A 6,784-nucleotide genomic window follows, 5' to 3' on the forward strand; every position below is an offset into this window, starting at 1 on the left:
GCAGAGTTGATAATGATAGTGCAACTTATTTGTGGCACTACCATTTAGGTCATATCGGTATAAAGCGCATGAAGAAACTCCATACTAATGGACTTTTGAAACTTCTTGATTATGAATCACTTGGTGCTTGCGAACCGTGCCTCATGGGCAAGATGACTAAAACGCCATTCTCCGGAACTATGGAGAGAGCAACAGATTTGTTGGAGATCATACATACAGATGTATGTGGTCCGATGAATGTTGAGGCTCGCGGCGGATATCGTTATTTTCTCACCTTCACAGATGATTTAAGCAGATATGGGTATATCTACTTAATGAAACATAAGTCTGAACCATTTGAAAAGTTCAAAGAATTTCAGAGTGAAGTTGAAAATCATCGTAATAAGAAAATAAAGTTTCTATGATCTGATCGTGGAGGAGAATATTTGAGTTACGAGTTTGGTCTACATTTGAAACAATGCGGAATAGTTTCGCAATTCACGCCACCCGGAACACCACAGCGTAATGGTGTGTCCGAACGTTGTAATCGTACTTTACTAGATATGGTGCGATCTATGATGTCTCTTACTGATATACCGCTATTGTTTTGGGGTTATACTTTAGAGATGACCGCATTCACGTTAAATAGGGCACCACAAAAATCCGTTGAGACAACGCCTTATGAACTATGGTTTGGCAAGAAACAAAAGATGTCGTTTCTTAAAGTTTGGGGCTGCAATGCTTATGTGAAAAAGCTTCAACCTAATAAGCTTGAACCCAAATCGGAGAAATGTGTCTTCATAGGATACCCAAAGAAAACTGTTGGGTACACCTTATATCACAGATCCAAAGGCAAGACATTCGTTGCTAAGAATGGATCCTTTCTAGAGAAGGAGTTTCTCTCGAAAGAAGTGAGTGGGAGGAAAGTAGAACTTGATGAGGTAATTGTACCTGCTCCCTTATTGGAAAGTAGTTCATCACAGAAACCGGTTCATGGGACGTCTATACCAACTAGTGAGGAAGTTAATGATGATGATCCTGAAACTTCAGATCAAGTTATTACTGAACCTCGTAGATCAACCAGAGTAAGATCCGCACCAGAGTGGTACGGTAATCCTGTTCTAGAAGTCATGTTACTAGACCATGATGAACCTACGAACTATGAAGAAGCGATGGTGAGCCCAGATTCCGCAAAATGGCTTGAGGCCATGAAATCTGAGATGGGATCCATGTATGAGAACAAAGTGTGGACTTTGGTTGACTTGCCCGATGATCGGCAAGCAATTAAGAATAAATGGATCTTCAATAAGAAGACCAACGCTGACGGTAATGTTACTGTCTACAAAGCTCAACTTGTTGAGAAAGGTTTTCGACAAGTTCAAGGGATTGACTACGATGAGACTTTCTCACCCGTAGCGATGCTTAAGTCTGTCCAAATCATGTTAGCAATTGCCGTATTTTATGATTATGAAATATGGCAGATGGATGTCAAAACTGCATTCCTGAATGGATTTCTGGAAGAAGAGTTGTATATGATGCAAGCGGAAGGTTTTATCGATCTAAAGGGAGCTAACAAAGTGTGCAAGCTCCAGCGATCCATTTATGGACTGGTGCAAGCCTCTCGGAGTTGGAATAAACGCTTTGATAGTGTGATCAAAGCATTTTGTTTTGTACAGACTTTTGGAGAAGCCTGTATTTACAAGAAAGTGAGTGGGAGCTCTGTAGCATTTCTGATATTATATGTGGATGACATATTGCTGATTGGAAATGATATAGAATTTCTGGATAGCATAAAGGGATACTTGAATAAGAGTTTTTCAGTGAAAGACCTCGGTGAAGCTGCTTATATATTGGGCATCAAGATCTATAGAGATAGATCAAGACGCTTAATTGGACTTTCACAAAGCACATACCTTGACAAAGTTTTGAAGAAGTTCAAAACGGATCAACCAAAGAAAGGGTTCTTGCCTGTGTTACAAGGTGTGAATTTGAGTAAGACTCAATGCCCGACCACTGCAGAAGATAGAGAGAAGATGAAAGATGTTCCCTATGCTTCAGCCATAGGCTCTATCATGTATGCAATGCTGTGTACCAGACCTGATGTGTGCCTTGCTATAAGTTTAGCAGGGAGGTACCAAAGTAATCCAGGAGTGGATCACTGGACAGCGGTCAAGAACATCCTGAAGTACCTAAAAAGGACTAAGGATATGTTTCTCGTTTATGGAGGTGACAAAGAGATCATCGTAAACGGTTACGTTGATGTAAGCTTTGACACTGATCCGGACAATTCTAAATCGCAAACCGGATACGTGTTTACATTGAACGGTGGAGCTGTCAGTTGGTGCAGTTCTAAACAAAGCATCGTGGCGGGATCTACGTGTGCAGCAGAGTACATAGCTGCTTCGGAAGTAGCAAATGAAGGATTCTGGATGAATGAATTCATATCCGATCTAGGTGTCATACATAGTGCATCGGGTCCGATGAAAATCTTTTGTGACAATACTGGTGCAATTGCCTTGGCGAAGGAATCCAGATTTCACAAGAGAACCAAGCACATCAAGAGACGCTTCAATTCCATCCGGGATCTAGTCCAGGTGGGAGACATAGAAATTTGCAAGATACATACGGATCTGAATGTTGCAGACCCGTTGACTAAGCCTCTTCCACGAGCAAAACATGATCAACACCAAGACTCCATGGGTGTTAGGATCATTACTATGTAATCTAGATTATTGACTCTAGTGCAAGTGGGAGACTGAAGGAAATATGCCCTAGAGGCAATAATAAAGTTCTTATTTATTTCCTTATATCATGATAAATGTTTATTATTCATGCTAGAATTGTATTAACCGAAAACATAATACATGTGTGAATACATAGACAAACAGAGTGTCACTAGTATGCCTCTACTTGACTAGCTCGTTGAACAAAGATGGTTATGTTTCCTAGCCATAGACATGAGTTGTCATTTGATTAACGGGATCACATCATTAGGAGAATGATGTGATTGACATGACCCATTCCGTTAGCTTAGCACACAATTGTTTAGTATGTTGCTATTGCTTTCGTCATGACTTATACATGTTCCTATGACTATGAAATTATGCAACTCCTGTTTACCGGAGGAACACTTTGTGTGCTACCAAACGTCACCTGGGTGATTATAAAGGTGCTCTACAAGTGTCTCCGAAGGTATTTTTTGGGTTGGCGTATTTCGAGATTAGGATTTGTCACTCTGATTGTTGGAGAGGTATCTCTGGGCCCTCTCGGTAATGCACATCACTTAAGCCTTGCAAGCATTGCAACTAATGAGTTAGTTGCGGGATGATGTATTACGGAACGAGTAAAGAGACTTGCCGGTAACGAGATTGAACTAGGTATTGAGATACCTACGATCGAATCTCAGGCAAGTAACATACCGATGACAAAGGGAACAACGTATGTTGTTATGCGGTCTGACCGATAAAGATCTTCGTAGAATATGTGGGAGCCAATATGAGCATCCAGGTTCCGCTATTGGTTATTGACCGGAGACGTGTCTCGGTCATGTCTACATAGTTCTTGAACCCGTAGGGTCCGCACGCTTAACGTTTCGATGACAGTTATATTATGAGTTTATATGTTTTGATGTATCGAAGGTTGTTCGGAGTCCCGGATATGATCACGGACATGATGAGGAGTCTCGAAATGGTCGAGACATGAAGATTGATATATTGGATGCCTATGTTTGGATATCGGAAGTGTTCCAGGTGAAATTGGGATTTTACCGGAGTACCGGAGGGGTTACTGGAACCCCCCGGGGGTTAATGGGCCTTAGTGGGCCTTTGCGGAGAAGAGGAGAGGCGGACAGGGCTGGGCCGCGCGCCCCTCCCCCCTTAGTCCGAATAGGACAAGGAGAGGGGGCGGCTCCCCCCTTCCTTCCTCTCTCCCTCCTCTTTCCCCCCAAGTCCTAATCCAACTAGGAAAGGGGGGAGTCCTACTCCCGATGGGACTAGGACTCCTCCTGGCACGCCCCCTCTAGGCCGGCCGCACCTCCCCCCTTGCTCCTTTATATATGGGGGCAGGGGGCACCCTAGAGAAACAACAATTGATCGTTTGATCTTTTCGCCGTGTGCGGTGCCCCCCTCCACCATAGTCCACCTCGATAATACTATAGCGGTGCTTAGGTGAAGCGTTGCGTTGGTAGAACATCATCATCGTCACCATGCCGTCGTGCTGACGAAACTCTCCCTCAACACTCGGCTGGATCGGAGTTCGAGGGACGTCATCGGGCTGAACGTGTGCTGAACTCGGAGGTGTCGTGCGTTCGGTACTTGATCGGTCGGATCGTGAAGGCGTACGACTACATCAACCGTGTTGTGCTAATGCTTCCGCTTTCGGTCTACGAGGGTACGTGGACAACACTCTCCCCTCTCGTTGCTATGCATCACCATGATCTTGCGTGTGCGTAGGAATTTTTTTGAAATTACTACGTTCCCCAACAGGAGGGGGGAGAAGTGGGTGCGGTTAGGGTTTGGGGTCGGGGGGAGTGGCCTTGTAGGCCAGAGAGAATGGGGTGGGCCGTGGGCTGGCCTAGCGACCCAGAGGCCAGGGGGTCCTGCTCTTTTTTTGTTTCCTTTGTTTGTTTTGTTTTTTTTTACTTTTATTTTCCTTATCTTATTTCATTTCTGTTTCTTTTAATTCCTATTTATAATAGTTTCATTAACATACCAAAGTGGCACCTAAATTGATGTTACCAGCTATGCCACTGTCACATTAATTTACTACCCAAACTAAAAACGGTTTTGTAATTGTTCATTATGTAAATATCATTTAAATAATAGTTTTACTGCTGTTTTATTTACTATAGTGTATTTAAACACTTTTATAAAAGTGTGGTTTCACCAACATAATTACTTATGATATATTTCACGCTTAGTGCATTTTAGTTTTAATGTTTGAAAACTTCTAGTGTTTGACTTAAATTCAAATTTGAATTTGAATCTGTTTTTGAACTAACGCAAGATTAACAACATTAATCATGGTGTCGTGGCATAATTAATGTGGGATTACTGTAGCCTAATTATTCGGGCGTCACAAAAGCGTTAGGGCCTATTTTGATGAAGGAAAAAACATAAGATTTTTTTTCTATAGTAACATCATTCAGTCATTTCAATCAAAGGAATGAGTCACAAATAAAATGGAGGAATTATTTCTTTGATTTGAATTTCATAGAGATAAACATGGGAATTTTATAAACCACTCAGACCTCTTTATGAGATTCCTTAACCATCATCGCACATGTCATGACATCATCATTAATGCAAGGAACAGCAGAAGCAAGTCTGGAAAGATAACAATGAAGATAGCTACACTCTATTGAGTTACACGCCCTTGGTCATGCCGATCATCGGAGCAAATTAAGGTATTTTTGGTTGTTGCTTTCTGATAGCGTGAAGGCAAATCATAAGCAACCAAAGCATTATTGGTTATCAACCTGAAGACACAAAGGCTCTCTAATGTTTAGAAATGATCTCATCAATAAACGTTCTTTTGCGTGCTAACAAGAAATTTGGACGCAATCTTGTATAAGATGTTGCATAAGTTGATGGGGCAGAAAAATCCTTTTAGTGATGGACAGCACTATGTAGTGGCCCCCTCCCATCATTCTCTTGCATGCAACAATGACACATAAACATGACATCGGTTAAAGGTTCTTTCAAATTTGAATTTTAAAAAAGATTTGTTTCCTAAACTGTCAACCTGATTGATGATTCAATTTCAACTATACTCTCTCATTGTGAGATCTTAGAAGGTATATCCCTTGTCTGCATGTTTTGACAAAATAATTGTCGATACTTGCCAGATTAGTGTCACTTACTTGGCATGCTATTGGCCAGTTAGTTTGCAATGTAAATTAATGTAATTGTCAGATTGCTAAACATTGATATACGTGTCTAAAAGTCTTGCTTCATGGTACTTGTGTAGGTTGATACCTCTTCTTACTTCCTCTTAACTCTTGAATACTCATTAAGAAAAAGAGTTTCCCCCCTATATTATAAAGCATCCATCACCGATTACAACCGAGAGCCGATACAAACACACACCACCACTACACACACCATGCACCCAAGGCAAGAACACACACCCAGGGCGAGATACAAGGGTGCCGGGCACCGACACACTACTCCAACGAACCACAAAGCACACTAAAGATGAGCAAAGAGGCATCGCCTTGAGCCGACGGAGATCACCATGAGCAACCACCGAGGAGAGGTGAGACGACCGAGGAAGGAGCAAGGACTCCAAAACGGTGCCTCCAACAAGGGCACGGCCATTGCCGCCACCGTCCGATCACGCAGATTAGGCTTTCACGTGGAGTAACCCGAAGGGAAAGGGAGCACCATTACAGAGCCTGCAGGGAGGAAACGACGACCGCGGACGCCGCCACCGTCGGCTAGTACGAGGACTGGGCAAGTGATGTACCCCGGTGCACCAACCCTTCGGCATCCCCTGCTCCGCCAACCACCCACATCCATGCTGCCCGCGCGGCCATGTCTGCTCGGCCACACCCGAACTGCGCAATCTGCCCAAGATCCACGCACCTCCCACCGCCAGGGTCGCCGCCCAGCATCCAGACCGTCCCAGCACCCTCAAAGGAGATGGCTTTGGACGGAGCCAACTCCTACCATCACCGCAACCAGCAACGAACGTCCCGCCTCGGACATCGCATGGGACAACAGCCATGAAGCATCAGGCCGGGGAAAGGGGAAGGGGAGGTGCGCCACTCGGCCACTCCCGGCACCCACGGTGCTAGTGACGGCGG

Source organism: Triticum dicoccoides, chromosome 5A (assembly GCF_002162155.2).
Source record: "Triticum dicoccoides isolate Atlit2015 ecotype Zavitan chromosome 5A, WEW_v2.0, whole genome shotgun sequence".
NCBI classification, from domain to species: Eukaryota; Viridiplantae; Streptophyta; class Magnoliopsida; order Poales; family Poaceae; genus Triticum; species Triticum dicoccoides.